Raw genomic sequence first — 16083 nt, 5'->3', positions numbered from 1 at the left:
AGGCCCTCCTTGCTTTTGATAACCTTGATAATTTTGAGGCATGCTGGTAAGGTTTTCTGCAGAATGGTTCTCAACTGGAATTTGTCTGATGTTTTTCTTATGTTTATCTTAGGAATTAGGGGTTTGGGGGAAAAGGCTACAGCGTTGGACTGCTGTTCTCAACACATCAAATAAGGGATCCATGCTGCCAACAGGGCTTATCACTGATGGTGTTAATCTTGATTTGACTAAGGTCATGTTTGCCAGATTTGTCCTTTGTAAAGTTATGTTTCAATTTTCCCTTTCCATATTATACACTTTGGATGCAAATGACTAAGCTTGACAGCATTTAAAGGTGGGGTTTATTTTCCATTTCCTTGAGGAGGAAGGAGTATTACCACAAATTATTTGTTAATTCTTCATGAGAGATTTGCTTTTATTGTATTTGCCTCATATATATATTGATTATATATAAGTGTGTATATATATTCATTTATTCATATCAATATGTATTCATGGATATTAATTTTTTTACTTTGGCTTATAATCCAATATTATTTTATTTTTTTCTGTGCTCTAATTTTTACAGATTCACCATTGGGAGCTCTTCAAATTTCCTTTGTCACTCTGGCATATCCTCATCATTTACTTCTTGAGCACCTCTTCACTTTCTCACACTGTAAGATGCTGCAGGCTCATTTTGTACATTTCCTGCCTTATTCCTATTATTAGCTATCTATTCAAAAAGTCCTGGTTCCTTATTGGATAACAGTATCAAAACCCAATACCTGAGTGTTCAGTGTATCATTGTTACTGGAATGTTATAGCTCTTAGCCCTTAAACAGCAGGGAGATAATATGTATGGGTACAATCTGTGCATATACATATGTCTCTAAATATTTCTATATGTGAACATCTGTATCTGTCTTAAACTAAACATGAATTCATTAAGATATCTACAAATTTAATACATGGATCATGCTGGCTTCCTCCTCGTACTTATATGTTAATACCTCTACTTATATGCTATACCTCCCACTCTAATAGTGATTAAAATGACTCTGACTATGATGAATCTATTTACTTATTTGTTCAATTCCAATATGAAAATATAAGGGGCAGAAATTTTTTTAAAAAAGGAAAAAAGAGCTTTGGAAATTAAATTAAAACTTGTTACAAGAGGCAAAGAAAACAATGCATCTTCATACAAGGATTAATTTATCAAAAAGTTGTAGTATTTACAACATATCACCAATCAAGAAAGTCCTACCTATATGAAGCAAACATTGACAGAACTGAAAGAAGAAACAGACTTTAGGTAACAAGTAACTAGACTCTAAATGACAAACTAGGTAATATAGATAAAATAAACAAATTCCTAGAAACCCAAAATTTATGGAAACTGAGTCATTGCTGAGTTTCAGAGAGGTTATGTAATTTATCAAAGGATACACACTAGTAAGTAGCTCATATTTAATCTCACTTCTGTTGGACTCCAAGACTGGTGCCTTTTTACCATCAAATCAGATTCCCTTTCAGTTAAGGGCCTTTCTCAAGGGAAAATAAAAAAGCTCAAGGAACATGGCTTGATCAAGTTCATGTAGAATACAACTTTAAGTTGCTGAGCTAGAATACCAATCCTCCTCCTACTGATTTTAGTCCAGTATTATTTCCCCCACAGCCTCACCAGCAACTGAAAATTGAGATACAACTTCTGAATTTAAGACTTCTTGACTCTGTTATGGTTCTTCTGATGTTTATCTCATGCCCAGATGTCTGCTGATTGTGCAGCCACATCTCCATGGCGCCACGTCGGTGCTGCTCCTCTGCGACTCTAGACCTTCCTCTGTGTAACAGTTAATCCTAGGAGTTTTTCCAAAAGCAAATGAAATAATAGAAGAAAGGCTAAATTCACTAATTCTATCTTTCTTCTCTTGAAAATGAAACATATGTCTGTAATGTTAACAATCAAACATAAAAGATTTGTCAGGAAGATGGATGCTTCTTTTCATACAACTTGTAAAAATGGATCTATATTTGCTCTGACTTGGAAGCTATTTTTTCTAAAAGAATTGCAAATTGATTTTAATTGGGAACTTTATCCCTATCAGGATATTCCTACTAAGTGTGAATCAGCCTAGAAGACTGAGTAAACTTCAGTGTTCTTTGTCACTTGGGGTATTTATGAAGATTAAATTATATAATGGGGGTCAAGCATTAGAACATTACATGTATTTAATAAATGTTCAATAAAGATTAGAAATAATGATATAATTATGAGAAAGATGATGGTAGTGGTGGTGATCTTCTTAAAGAAATTATAAAGAGTAATAAAGAATTAATTTGAAGACTGGAAAAGGAAATCAAGAAGGCAAAGGTTTTGGGCATGGATTTATATTAGTCACCTTAAAGCTATTTTTTCTTTGGGTAATTTTAAGTGAATAATCTGTCATCCATGTATAGAGTAATGAATTAGGAGAAGTAAGGGATATAGAGGGGAGTAGAATAAACAATTATTGAAGAGTTACCAGTTGGCCATTGTATATAATACATAAACAAGGAAACAATTTCAGTTAATGTTTTGAGCCATATGAAACCATTCTTTGGTTCATAGGGGAATAAAGTAGTTAAATGAAAAGAAGGCACATAGGAAATATGAACAACTGGCTCTCTCTGGCCTCAACTATATCCCTAATTATACTTTACTTTACTAATTGGCAGGATTCTATGATATTTATGAAAAGGAAACATTTGTACTCTGAGAATAATCATATTGGAACATCAGATTATGATAAATGTAAGATACTTATGAAATTACAGTATATAACAAAGAAACTCTCATCTTGGCCTTGTTTTGAAAGACCAAATGCTTACCTGGTTGACCCAATTTATCAAAATTTTGAAAACAAAAACAAGGAAACCTGTCTAGTTCAGAAATTACTATAAAGTAACATTTAGAGAATTACATTAGGACTTTAGTTTAAAACATGCAGGAAGAGTGTTGTTTCATTTCAAATTATTTGGGCTTATTCTAGGTATCTTTCTATTATTAATTTCTACTTCCAGTAAGTTCACTACTGTTAGAGAACATACCTTACATGATTTCTATTCTCTTAAATGTGTTTTATGGCCAAGAACATGGAATATCTTGGTGGACATTCCATGAATATTTGGAAAGAATGTGTATTGTGCTGTTGGTGGTGGACTGGTCTATAAATGTCAATTATCTCCATTTGGTTCATCGTGTTGTTCTGTTCTTTTATGTCTTGATCATTTTCTGTTTACTTGTTCTATCAATTACTGAGCGAGGAGTGGTGAAGTCTCCAAAGAATACTGTGGATTTCTCTATTTTTCTTTATAATTTTATTAATTTTTGCTTCTTAGGTGTGCTCAGTTATTTATTTTGTTTTTCTTCTTGGGTAATACAAATTCAAGAATACTGTGTCCTCTTGATGAATCGATTCTTTATCAATATGGAACATTCTTTTTTATTGCAATTAATTATCTTACTCTGAAATCCACTTTGATATTAATATGGTCATTCTATCTGTGGTAGGTAGAATTCTAAGACAATCTCTAATCTTCACTTCCTTGTATGATACTCTCCCCTGCAGTTGACCAGCAAATATGACCATTTTCAAATAGGATTTACCAGTATGACAGAGGTGAAAATGCAATTAAGGTCCTCAATTAGTTGATTTTGACTTATTCCAGAAGGTAATTATCTTTGGTAAGTCAGAGCTAGTTAGAGAAACAATTTAAAAGAAGAGGAAGTAGATGAAAAAGAAGCAGCCACAGCAGATACTCTACTATTGGTCTTGAAGGAAGAAAACTGCCAAGCTGTCATGAAGGCCAGAAAGAAGACAGGAAACGATGAGTGGCCTCTAAGAGCTGAAGGCCTGAGTCCTACAACCACAAGGAACTGAACTCTGCCAACAGCTAGTGATGTTATAAGAGGATCCCAAGCCTCAGATGAGATGGAAGTCCTGGAAGGCACTTTCATTTTAGCTTATTGAGTACCCACGTACAAGATTCAGCTAACTCATATGTGGACCCCTGACCCATAGACACTGATATATAATAAACTTGTATTGCTTTAAGCCACGAAGATTATGATAGTTTGTTATCTTCTGGTAGAAACAAATGCACCAGCTCTCCTTGGCTCTGTTTTGCTAGTATATCTTTTTTTAGCTTTTCACTTAAACATACTTATGTCATTATGCATCAAGCGGCTTTTGTTTTTGTTTTTTTTGTTAGTATACAGTTAGAATTTTTTTTTTTTAGTCTGCCAATCATTGCCCTTAAATTGTTTTTCTTAGGCCATTTATTTCTAATATATTTATATGTTTGCATTTAGATCTACAATTTTATTATTATTTTTTACTCTTTGTTCTCCCAGTTTTTAGTTATATTCAGTGGGAGAGCAAAGGCAGAATATAATTACTTCATGTTGATCAAAACCAAAGGAAAAATCTGTTGGCTTTTAAATTATTCAAGAGAAGAAAAAAGTTGTCTTTATACTTACCAAATTATTTATCTTTCCAGTGATTTTTATTTCTTCCACTAGTTAAGGATTTCCATTGTTATCATTTGCCTTTAGCCTAAAGACCTTCCACTTGCCATTTCTTGTATGTGAGTAAGCTTCCAAAGGACTGTTTTCCTTTTTAATAAAAAAATCTTTAATTTGCTTTTCTTTCTGGACTCTATTTACTTTAACTGCACATAGAATTTTAGGTTAGCACTTGAACACTTTATAGATGCTCCATCCATTGTCTTCAAACAGTTTTTTTTTTCTGATGAGAAATTGTTTTCTATCATGGCTTAAAGCAACATGCCTATGTGTAGTTTTTTTTCCATGTACCCAATTTGAGGCACTGATGCCTACAGGATCCAAGCTCCCAAAATATGAACACTAATTGCTATAAGCCCCACCCTTCTTCTCCATCTCTAATGCCCAGGGGTTCAGCCAGTGATCCCCATGAGGCAAGACCTAAGTGGACCTCCCGGGAAATTTCCTGAAGATCTGGGGGAGTGATATCCACCTTGGGCTCTTTTTCCCCCCTGGAGAAACTGTAGACCCTCTGGTTGGGGTGCTGTGTCACCTGGGGGAAGGGCGACGTGGTCAAAGTGGAATTGCTCCTCTTACCATCTAATGTGGACCTTCTTGGTCTCTGTGGTCCAAGGAGGGTGCTTTCCTCAAGCCAGGCTACTGGAATTTTCACCGTCATATCTCATCTGTGGATATCTGATATCCTTCTTGTGAGAGGGGCTGCAGTTGGGAAACATCCATTTCACCATCTTGATGAAATTACTTTGGAGTTGATATTCTCATTAAATAAATAGACAGATAATAAGCAAATGAATAAGTAAAATATATAGTATTTTGAGTAGAGATATTGTTATGGACAAACAATGTATATACCTGGTCTGAACCTTTATTCAAAGAGACTGACTCTTCATTCAAAAATATTGCAAAAATGTAGGTAATTGTTGATATTAAATAATAAATATCTGCGGAAGTATTATTATATTATTCTTTCTGATTTGGTATATTTTTGAAATTTTCCATAATACACAATTTTTTTTTTAACGAAAGCAATGGGTGGGGGTGGCAGATAGGACATGCAAGGGGCAAAGAGAGTGGCAAGATCAAATAAGGAGACTCAGAAAGGCCTCGTAAGTGGTGACATTTGAACAAAGACCTGAAAGAGGTAAGAGGGAGAACTGTGTGAATCTCCAGGGGAGGAACGTTCCAGGCAGATGTAGGAGCCTACGTGGAGCCTTGCTTGAGAAGGTGCCTGGCATGTTCGGGGAAGTCTAATGTCAAGAAAGGAATGAGCAATGGAAGAAAAATAGGAGGTGGCCTCAGTTAAGAATGATGAGTGAGAAAAAGAGAAAAAGCACGCAGGGTCATATCCGAAATATATACGTAAGACCTACAAACCAGAAAGAAAAAGACCCAGTACTAAAATGGGTAAAAGACGTAACTGGCACTTCCCAGGAAATGAAAAGGCCAATCAGCTTATGAAAAGGTGCTCTACTTCATTAGATGCCAAGAAATGCTAATTAAAATGGCAATGCTACCCTACTCTTCACTGATAGAAAAGTTAAAAATTAAAAGTATTTGCTTTGTTTTTTACTCATTTTGCCTGGAACTGTTTCTATTATATAGATCAGTGTTTCAGGTAGACTTTGGAAGTTATTTTCTTTTGATAGAGCTTCTCCAAATTTCAAACTGACCTTGGGATGCCTTGATTCCCAGCCCAGCAGTTAGTCCAGCAGCCTGCAGGGCCTCTCTGCCATCTCTTCTTGGCTTCCTCTGCCCTCACAATGTCCCCAGCCCACCCACCTGCTCTGAGAATCCCAGGCAGCCTCTATGCATCCCCACCAGGCCTCAAGGTTGTGCCCCTCAGAGAGTAACTGTGAGGTGCCAGGCCTCAGCACAGTGCCGCAGTGTGCCCCTGGAGCCTCACCCTCTGCTCACAACAGAAGCAGCACAGATGAAGCCATGGACTCACACAGTTCTTCATATGTGTCTGAAAAAACCTCTGTCTGGGTTGGGTGGCTCCAAAATGCATGACCAGAAGAATTTGCCCTGTGGTGTGATCCTAATTGTCCCTCTGGCAACAACCAGCGCTGGAAGAGACCACTGGGAACTTTCGCAAATTCTTATTCAGGTTTATACACAGAAATCCCAGTTTGGGGGCTGCCAGAAGCATCCTGAATGGACCTGAAAGCAAAGCCAAGTGGAGACATCAAACCTCCAATGCTGGGCAGTGGAGGCAGTGGAAGCAGATAAAGAAAAAGAAATTTGAGATACCAGGCCTCACTTACCACAGTTACCTGAGACATGAAGATCATCAGCTCCATGGAGCTAAGAAGATGAGCCAGAAAAGAGATGGAAAGGGTGCTGGATGCAAATAGCAGTGTCTGTACTGTACTAGTTCTCAGGGCTGCGCATGCAAGCTTCACTGGGTTGAGAGGACTTGGTGCACTGCAAGATGGAGGTATGTGAACTGCCCAGTGGTCCCTGTAGTAGTTCAATTAAAGCAGGTTTCCAGCATGTCCGTGGTCCTCAAAACCATGGACTACCATTTAACCAAGGAGCTTAAGCTTTTAAAGGTGACCAAGAGCCTCATGGGAGACAAGAGAGGTCAGCTGGCCCTTGGAGCCACAACATCCACAGCTGGGAGAAACTGCAGAGACTGAACCCAGGTACGTTTTTTTCCTGGGACACTTCCCTCCTGCCCGCTCTACTTCGTCTTCTGTGTCTGTGAGGAACAGACATGGCTCTGTAGAAATAAACACAGTGCAAATGAAAACAGGCTATTTATTCAAAGCTTGTCAGAGCAAGACCGTCCGCTCCCATTTCTTGCCCTCAGCAAAGACTTCAATGCAGGCAGGAGACGGGAAAGCTCAGAACTAGGAAAGGGAAGGCTTCAAGGGGTGCCTGGATTGGAGGCTGTTGCATGGGGAAACTTGAAGCAGGCTAACTAGAAGAGGGGGCTTCTTGTATGATTGGTTAGGGGAGCAAATTTGGCTTGCTCTGGTTGTCCCCAAAGTTTGAAGGGGATAGGGGGATAAGGGTCAGAAGGACAGAATTATAATCCTGACCATGGAAATGGGGTAGGAATTGCCAGCATGGGGTAACTCTGTGCAACTCTTCTCACTGTCAGAGTAGCTATTTCTGAGATTACTCTCAGCTCAACACCTGGGAAGAGAAACTGTTGTACATGTGGGAGTCTTCCAAAGTGACAGCAAATTGGTCCCTTTTTTATGAAAAATATTATGGTGATTTTCTAAAAGGAGAGATAGTTAGAAGTAATACACCTACCCCACTCCCCTTGCTAGGTAGTTGAATTAATTGTTTTTCTGCTATTACCATAAACAAAATATGAACCCATATAATCAGAAGAGAATTTGAAAGAAATTATTTAGCAATCAGGTCCCAAGTTTTTTAAATGTCAATTGATTGCACTCCTCTGTACCCCTGAAACAAATCCCAATTTCCCTCAGAATAAAAGCTAAGAACTTTATGATGGTTTTTATAGGATTTCCCAGCAAGGCTCTATGCCTTCCCTGTGTCACCTCTCTCTCACCTCGTATCTTACAGCTCTCCCACTCTCTCAGCCTCTTCCAGCCATGCTCACCTCCTGCTGTTCCTCAGCAGGCCAGACATGCTCCCACCCGACAGCATGTGCACTGACTGTCCCCTCTGCCCTTCCCATAGATACCCACATGTCATGTTCTCCATGAGCACTGCTTCGGCTGTTCTATTGATAAATCAATTTACCCAGTACGATCTCCTCTTTTACAATCACTCATATCACCTTCCAACACCTTCTGTAGTTTACTTACTTAATTTACTACTTATTTTCTGTCTCCCCAACTCATACCAGAAGGAAAGCCCCAAAAGGGAAAAATATAAGTCTGTTTTGCTCACTGATATATCCCAAAGGCTCAGAAGGGTACCTGGCCAGTAGCAGGTATTCAATAATATTTGCTGGAATGAAATGAGGTTCCAGACCTGGGGTCTTTTCTATGATACCCCCACTGCCTATAATAATAATGGGGATGCTAGTAATACAAATTGTTATAAGATATGCATAAGAACCTTAGTTTACATTGCATCTTAACAAAAATAACCTAAGTAGGTCAGAAATTGTGTGGCTTGCTTTGCTTAGGTTTATTTTTAAATGCTAGCTATCTAACTGGAACATCAAGTGTTAATGGAGCAAAGCCCGTTATAAACAGCAACAAGCTATAAACTGTGAAGCTACAAAATTAGTAACAACACTTTCATTCTCTGGGAATTTTAGATACATTAGGAACCTGTAATTACTGACTCCATCTGCCTACTCTGTCTTGAGCTTAATTATGTATTTCAGAAGGAACGTTTTTCATGTTTTCATTTCTCATATATATAAATATTTAGCTACATCTCTTATCATTTTCTGCCTTCCTTTCCCTCTGCTTTTGCCATTTACAATCTCTCAAGCTATTTTTACTTCCAAATTGCAATGTCTTCCCCCAGAATCAACATGAGAGAGATTGGAGCGAGAGAATTTAGTTCTCCATAGCATCTCCGAAGAGGGATTAGCTAGCTCTGAAACATGTGTTTACAAATAGTGGGGAGGGGGTGAGCGCAGCTCTAGTATCTTTCAAAATGTTCAAAATACTAACACAATCTCTAAAATCAGTAATATATGGGCTCTCTCTGAAGGGGTGGGAAAAAAAATGAAATTGGAAAACAATGAGTTAAACAATGGTTAGTAGAATTCTTTTTATTAGGACTTAGAATAGTCTTTAAAATATGAATGTGGCTCTCTAAGAAGGGAGCATGGCAGAAACTGTTTCCTAGAATTATTTGAACACAAAAACAAATATTTGGGGGAGATAAGACACACTTATTAGCATTTCTCCCAACAATATTTTGGAAACTGAAGATCTGGTGACAAGCATTTTGTTTAATTACATAAGCATACTGGGGTATTGGCTGGTGTTAGCTGGATCTTCAGTAATTGTAATAGTCCTTTCACCTTGAAACACTAGAGAACTACCAAGATAGGTTTAAGTGTGGCAAGAAAGTATATGGACACTATGTCATTCGTCTTTCTGGAAGAGAAACCAATGCAAAGGTGATTTTGTTTTTTATTCCCTCCCACCTTTACTCTCCAGGTCAGCTAAGTCCTTCTGTCCTATCACTTTAAACTCTTCTTCATGTACCCACTGTCAGTCTCCCTGAAAGTCCTGAAGAAAGCCCCACCCAAATCTGTATTTAGAAATGTAACATCAGAAGACAGTTGAACCTGAAGGCAGAGGAGTGTCAGTGCTTGGCCCTGGAAAGGAATAGTCTGCCTCAGGAAGGGTGACTGGCAGCCAGAGACTGAAAAGACTGGAATGTTGATGGTTCAGTTCTGTGTGGGGACGGAAGTGTGTTCAGGGGGTGAGGGAGAGGGTACCTGCTGACAGTCCCTACTCCAGGTGAAGGCACAGCTGGGTCCTGCCCCGGTAAGCAGCGGGGAGATTGTGCCTTGCCCAGTGTAGGGATGAAAGCAGCCAGGTACCCAGCCTTAGTGTCTGCTATATGCCCCAGGGGCCCATAGGGAGGCCTTGCCCTCCCCAATGAGCCTGGTTAGCAGGAAGTGGCTTTAAACCTGGATTAAGCAAAGAAGCAGCTACAGTTCTACCTTCAAGACTAGACAATTCATAACCAGACTAAAACCCCACTAATTTCTATTTAACTTCTAATGTAAGTGACTTAGGACAGTACCTGCAATGACCTGTAAAGTCCTGTGCATTATTTGTAATATCACTTGTAAGAAGAGACTAATTTGAAATTACAGGGCAGGATGATAAAGATTATGTCAGCATGAGGAGTGGGACTCCTACTGGCTCCTGCAGTGGGGCATTAGTTACTGGCCTTGGGATTCCACTGGGGTAAGTCAGCATGTCTTCTAGATTGCATGCAGGAGGGTATACAAAGAAGCACCTTGGCACCTGCTAGTTTTAGCAGGGAGGCAAAACCAGTGATGGCGTGAAGTAATGGGCTTTTGGAAGGAGTAAAAACATGCATAAACAATATATCTCAACTATTGATTATAAATGACTTGGATAATCACATATTCTGTACTACTTTTATGTTTAAGTATAATAATTATTTGGTATATTCTGACTTAAATACATTTTCTAGAAAATGGATTATCTTACAATTTCAAGCTATTAAGCTAAAAATGTTGGGTGTGAGCCCTCACATAATTTTTGATCAGCATTAAAAAATGATCTGCTTCTGAATAGACTGAGGTTGGTTTAAGAACCAGTGAGGTGCCCTGCCCTATCATTTTGCAGAAACAAACTTGGGTTAATTAACTAGTTGACATCACCGATCTAATCCATCTCTGAGTAAAGATTCAAACTCACATGTGATTCCAGGCCGGTGGGCTGTCCTCCACCCTAGTAGCTCTTAACCTTTGATCTTCATAATCACCTAGGAGTTTGTGACTCACAATACTAATCCCTCATATTTAACTCTGATTCTATAGGGTTTGGCTCTGAGTAGTTACAATATGTGAAACTCAGGTATTTGTGTTAACTAGGGTTTGTGAAGAATCACTGCCTTACTTCCACTGTCACTGAACAGGGACACGAGTATCATTTTAGGGAGAGCATAGTGGGGTCAGGAAGACAGACAATAGAGAGCCAATCTCAAGCAGAGTGGCTGCACTTAGGGACCTAAAGTTGTTCTTACGCAGACAAGGAAATGCAAGATGGAACAAGCCGGTCCTGAGCACCATCCAAGACAGGAACTCAGGGACAGGGGAACATTGGTACCAAAATTAGTCAGCAAATGATGGTGGGAATGTGAGTGTCTGTTAATAAGAACAGAGGGTACAGGGAGTATATGATTAGCTGGACCAATTTTTAAGTCTCCAGCAAAGAAAACACCACTCTTCATTTATTCATTCATACATTTCAGGGATTCTTTGATTCCACAAATAGTAGATGAACTCCTAATAAATGGTAGGCACTCTGCTGGAGGATACTATATATATGGTGCCCTAAACAGATGTGGTATCTGCCTTGTGGAGGGGACAGCAGAGTGGAGATGCTGAGCGCTAAACAATCAGTAATTAACTAACACTTATGGTAAGTGCAAGGAGAGAAGTGAACTGGGAGCCGTGATGGAGGATAATGGGGTGGGATGGGCTAATGAACATCAGAAACAGGAGGCAGGGAAGGACTCTGGGACAATGGCTTACTTTAGCTATAATGGCACAGAGAAGCAGGCTACTCTCTTAAGTGCATGAGAGGCTGGTTCCAAACCAAGAAACATTCGTCTAATCTAATTGGTCTAATCAGAAAACAACTCTTGGAGGAGAAAATATTTGAATTTTTCTTCGATCACACAAAACTATTTTGTAAACGGAAATACACTCACGTAACATCACTGGGCAATTACTACCAACCTGGACTCCTGCAAATATACTTCTCTGCCTGACTTTGGGACTCCTCGGGTCAGAAATGTGTCTGTGCTGGAATGCCTTGTGGGACACTTGAGCTCAAAGTCCAAGACAGAGACCCAGGTGTGAAAGCCAGAGCTGGAACTGAAAAGTGCTGATGGCCAAGTCATTTCTATCAAACCCTCTTAATCCCCATTGCTTTGCCCAAGCTCACTGAACCCCAGGGAAAAGTCTGACCCTAGTCATTTCAGGCAGTGATGCAAAAGAGGTTTCCCCTTAACTGCCAGTTCTCAGCTGACGAGAGTGGCCCTGGGAGCAGTGTGTGCAGTAGTGATTGAGGCTCTAACTGGACTCAGGAGCGAAGAGTACAGCTAGAATAGAGAAGGAGTCATAAGAAAGACCGAGCATTGGATATCCATTAGTTAGCATTTGCTTCCAAATAAGCAGTGAGGCCCAGAGGAAAAAGGGTGAGATTAGTTAGAAGTTAAAGCAGTAGGCAGCTCTGTGAGCCAAATCTTCCTAGTTCTTCAATCTTAGTCACTTTATACTCAGAGCCTCAGTTTCCACATTAATAAAAGGGAATTACAGGCCATTTGACAGGCTCTTTAAGTGGATAAAATGAGATAATTAATGTGCCTGTCTTTCACAAATTTTCAAGAGCTAATAAAATGTTAGAGTAACTAAGATATTAGCTGAGGTTACCCACACATTTTAAGTAAGGATAAAATTGGCTCCAAAGCCTGTTCCATGTCTTATGGAAAATCTAACACTCCAAGGTTTCTTCACATTCTGAAAAATTATATTCCATCTTATCTGTTCTGGCTCTGCCTTCTGGCTTCTGCATCTTGCATCTGTTCCTGTTTCTGCTTTGTCATTGACTCGAATGTCAAAAAATGCTTCTGTATCTTGAGCACTTTCTGCACAAATTCGTCTCACATGAGGCAGGCATATACAAGAAAATTTACTGGAGATTTTAAGGTACTAGCTAGGAGCTTACATGACCTTGACACACAGTGAATAATTCAAGTATTAGATTGAAGAGATCTTAAAAATCCCTTTGGCCGTTTCTGCCAATTTGATGTCTAAATTCTTTATCTACCTCTGCTCCCAACCCTCGTCTCCTTCCTATTATTTCCCTTACATGTAAATTCTTATTCTTTACTATTGTACTTTGTATTCTCAGCCCACTTCCTTCCTTGAAATCTTCTTAACAGAATACTGAACAGAAGCTTCTAGGCACATGGAAGAGCAAAGTTCTTAGTTGGGGGGCCTGGGCATCTAGAGGGTCCTCTGCTCACACCTCTTTGGTTGCATTAGTAAAAAAAAAAATTGTATGGCAAAACGTTGCATGTATGGGTGGCTGCTTCCTCTTGGGAAGATGATTTGTACCTTTTATAGCTTCTCAAATGAATCTCTGGTCCAAATAATTTAAGTGCTATGGTTGTACAGCATTTTTAAAAAACTGTGTTCCTTAACTGCAGAAAATCACTAGAAAGCCCTATTTATAAAAGAGAGAAATTAAAGCATACAATCCTGTAACAAAACTAAGAAGTATGCCTTACTCAATAAAATGTTAAGGCTAATAATTACCTGTGTTCTTGAAAAAGGTAAAATGGAGCATGAATTTGATAACTAGAAATGAAAGTTTTATCACTGAATGATTCACTTTAGGATTAATTAAAATAATTATTTTCCTTGTGCAAGAAACATTTATTTGTGGATTGTCTTAGTCTCTTTGGACTGCTTTAACAAACTGCCGTAGACTAGGTGGCTTATTTATTTATTCTCAGTTTTATTTTTTTCTCAAATTTATTTTTCACAGTTCTGGAGGCTGGGAAGTATCCAAGGTGCTGGGAGATTCAGTATCTGCTGTGAACCCACTTCCTGGTTCTTGGACAGACATCTTTTTGCTGTGTCCTCACATGGCAGGAGGAGTGAGTTGTTCTCTTGGGCCTCCTTTATAAGACATGAATTCCATACATGAAGCTCCTCCCTCATGACCTAACCACTGTGCACTGGCCCCACCTCCAAACACCATCAGATGGGGAGTCAGGCTGCAACATGTGATTTTGGGGCAACACAAACATTCAGTCTGTAGCATGGATCAATAAGTAATTAAAAAGTTTGAAAATATAATCACAGACATATTTATAGTAATGTATCAGGTGTTCATATCACTTAAAATCTACCAGAACTGAGCATTTGGAGACATGAGTTATTGTGACCTTCAGTAAGCTGCCTTAACTTTCTGGGTCAGGGATCACCTGCAGATTGACAAAATACAACAACAGTGATGGTGCTGATGACAAAGACCTGAAATGAGAATGAAAGTCAAAAGGAACACAGTTTGATTTATAGTACTTTAAAACAACTCATGGAGGAGGTGGTACAGCTATGGCTCAACCGCCTGAGAGAGTGGGCTGTCGGGCATGGAGCTGGGCACCGGAGGCTTGGTGTGCATGCCTGCTGCTGACTAGTTGACTCATGTGGTTTTTCTTGGTTTTTGGGGCAGAGGCTTCCTTACTCAGATTATAGAGCCTCTTCTGAGCTTGAATATTTACCTCTGGTAAACCTCTTCTCTAGGATATTAAGAACATACATCAGCAGTTAAGAACAATGAATGACAAGTGGTAGTTTTGGAGAGTGTAACAAACCACTTTCAGAAAAGATAATAATAATTGCTGACTGTCATTTCATCAGCAGAGAAATAATTCTTTATTCTTGACTTTCAACAATGCCCACTGGTAATGTTATGATGCTCAGAATACAAACAATAATCTCCACTTCCTATTACTGAACTGTTCTGGAAAATTGTTAGCTGGGTGCTGTATAAAACAGGGAAAAGAAAAATAAGTTCTTTTGGGTTTAAGCATGCTAATTATTTCTGAGATTACATTTGTAGGGTTGTACCATGGCTAAGCCTTTCCTGAAGCCAGCAGGAGTTGTACCCAGGGAAACTTCTGTGCAAAAGGTGAACAGTTTTTCAGGATTAAACAGTGAAGCACAATGTGATTTAGGGATTTTCTATGCATATAGACTGTGACAGAGAGAGGCATGTGACCCAATTTGTCTTCTTGAAACACAGCTGGGGAGACATGTTTAGGAACATGATATACAGACTGGAGGTACACATCATGGGCACAAATAAGATTCCAAAGAATTTGAAAGGCAACCTGTCAGTCTCTTTGACTACCTGACACTTAAAGAAGAAGCTATTGTAATGAATGTGAATGACTTGATGTGGAATACTTCATCTGTATGTTGACATGGGCTTTAGGAAGGCACATCTTTTACATTTTACGAGGTCAGGAACATGCATACAGAAAAAGGCCAACATACCATGTATCTAAACATTTTAAAGGTCATAAACTAGACTCTGTTAAATAAAATATGCTGTACCTCGACTTTGACAAGTATAGCTTTGTAGCACCATCAAGGGCCAGGGTCAGACTTAGAATTCTCAGATTAGACTTCCTGAGCTGTACTTCACTTTTCCTTTCCAGCCCTAGCTCCATGACATTGTGTGAGGAACTTTGTCTCCATGCATCAGGAAACTCAACCCTCATGTCAAAGCCCTAGTCATAGTCCACCACAAACAGCCACCCCACCAGTGATGGAGTCTATTCTTGAGAGAACCAGCCCTGAGAAGGTGCCCAGGCACCTCAACCATTTGGGTAGGGAATTCTTTGATCCCAGGTACCTGACCATGTGCCTGAAGACTTACCTTTGGGAGGGGCACCGGTGCAGACGGTCCGAGGGTCAAACAGAGTGAGGTTTAATTGTAGGCTCCGCTATGTGTAAGTTTTGTGACACTGGCTAGTTTTCTTAATTTTTCTATACTTCATTTTCCTCACCTACAAAATGATAATGATCTTGCTATTATCATAGGGTTTTGATTGGTGTTAGATGACTTAATGTCATATAGTAACATTCCATAAATAATAGCTTATAATTATTGTCATCATTATTAATCATCATTAAAATATATGTGCTCCATCCACTGCTAGACACAGGTGGATACAATGATGAGTGGGAAAAGGTTCATAAGGAATTCATAAGATACAAGAATATCATGGAAGTGAGAATACAATTTACATAAGCTATCAAGTGTCACTGACAGTCACTGACAAGGCCAAGCAGCAAG

Source organism: Manis pentadactyla, chromosome 9 (assembly GCF_030020395.1).
Source record: "Manis pentadactyla isolate mManPen7 chromosome 9, mManPen7.hap1, whole genome shotgun sequence".
In the NCBI taxonomy this organism is placed as follows: domain Eukaryota; kingdom Metazoa; phylum Chordata; class Mammalia; order Pholidota; family Manidae; genus Manis; species Manis pentadactyla.
This window is presented reverse-complemented; position numbering follows the sequence as displayed.